Here is a 1,688-nt window from a genome sequence, read left to right as displayed (position 1 = left end):
ATCAACTCAGCTCAACTCAACTGTATAGTGACCTAAACTGATGATATTCTTTTTATACCCCTGAGTAACCACTCCCCTCTTTTTTCTATCCCTTCCACTTCTTATTTACTCCTACCATTTTTACCCCCTCTACGACTTATTTTACAAACATCGAATAGATGATGAAATATTGAAATTACTTACAATACTTTCTGTAATTTGTCTTGATGATGCAAGAGCTAAGGTTCCAACCTATAAAATGATTGGTCCTCAGTTCGAACCATCATCAAGACAAATTTTTTTTTTTTAATTTCCATCAACATTATTTTATTATAAAATGGAAAAAAAAATATTCCTTCGAGCCGGATTTGAACCAGCGACCTCTGGATATCTCTCATATTTTAATTAAACCAATTACAGTCCATCGCTTCTACCAACTGAGCTATCGAAGGCGATTTAGTTTTTCATTGAATAATATTTGAAGGAATATTCTTTTACCGACAGGGAATAGCATAATCTCTTGTTTGTTTCAGGGGATAGCGTGCCAAACTCTCATGCCAAAGGTCTGAGTTCAAATCCCGGTTAGGGAAAATATTTTTTTTCATTAATAATAATAATAATTACACAAGATGGCGTCTTTCAAAAACCAAAGATGACATTTAAAAAAATTCAATATGGCGTCTTGCGAAAAAACCAATAGGGCGTTGAAAAAAAAAAAAAATCCAATATGGCGACAGACGGAAAAAAACAATATGGCGTCGTATGAAAAATGGGACCCGGGAATTTCAAAATTTCAAGAAATTTAAAATGGCGTCTTTTGGAAAAACCAATATGGCGTCTTACAAAAATCGGACCCCCCATGGCGATTTGACCTAATTAATCAATTAGAGGACCCCCTGTGGCGATCTGACCTAATTAATTAATTAATTGACCTAATTAATTAATTCAAGGACCCCCTGCGGTGATTTGACCTAATTAATTAATTCGTGGACCCCCTGGGCATCGTGGATCACAGCGGTGGGTCGCGGGTTTCGCGGGGGGAAGGGGGGGCACAGCGGGGGGGTGAGCCAGAACTCTCCTATATATACTACTGTTATTATTTACAGCGATCCATTCGTGAACTCACACATACACATTTATGTGCGATGAGTATAATAATAATTATTATTATAAGAAGAGAACCATATAGCGTGATCATTAGTATTAGTCCGTCATTGGAAATTCGGACAGAGTTTCACCAGGACTTAACGTCTGATACCTAGGGAACCTTTACGAGAGATCCAAACGATGTCGAGAGAACCAATAGTGAACCAAGAGAGCCAGTCAAGAGAAGAGAAGTGATCAGTTCGAGAGCCAGACAAGTTGTGTCGTCTCACGACGACGTTCAGTGCTTAGCTGCTGTGAGCTTTAACCCCACTCAGTAGCACTCTCCTACCTATCGCCCCCGGACATGCGCAGCACGCTTTCCTAGCCCGCAGTTCGATAGGTTTACGATCGGGCTTCGTACGCAGCCTTCGGTGAGTTCGTCTCTTCGACGGAGGAGTGGAGCCATCGCCGCGATAAGGTTTGGTGTATCAAGACATCTTATAAACATCGAATAGGCGCCCCATTGATGTCATATATAATAGTCTTGACCCTACACAGAGCCTTGCACTAGTGATCCTTTATTTATTAATAGCCAACTCCCATTGGTTATTAATACGTAACGT

At 40.0% G+C, this 1,688-nt stretch overlaps 1 non-coding gene across 1 annotated transcript; it reads right to left on the bottom strand.

Annotated features, from left to right (window-relative positions):
• Positions 1-332: 332 nt before the first annotated feature.
• Positions 333-431, bottom strand: Trnay-gua. The gene is made up of 2 exons: positions 394-431; positions 333-368 (listed from the first exon to the last, which is right to left on the bottom strand). It is a non-coding gene; the product is annotated as a tRNA-Tyr (tRNA).
• Positions 432-1,688: the final 1,257 nt, after the last annotated feature.

Source organism: Aphidius gifuensis, linkage group LG6 (genome assembly GCF_014905175.1).
Source record: "Aphidius gifuensis isolate YNYX2018 linkage group LG6, ASM1490517v1, whole genome shotgun sequence".
NCBI lineage: Eukaryota > Metazoa > Arthropoda > Insecta > Hymenoptera > Braconidae > Aphidius > Aphidius gifuensis.
Note: the sequence above shows the minus strand (reverse complement) of the source record. Positions and strands in the feature narration are given on the sequence as shown.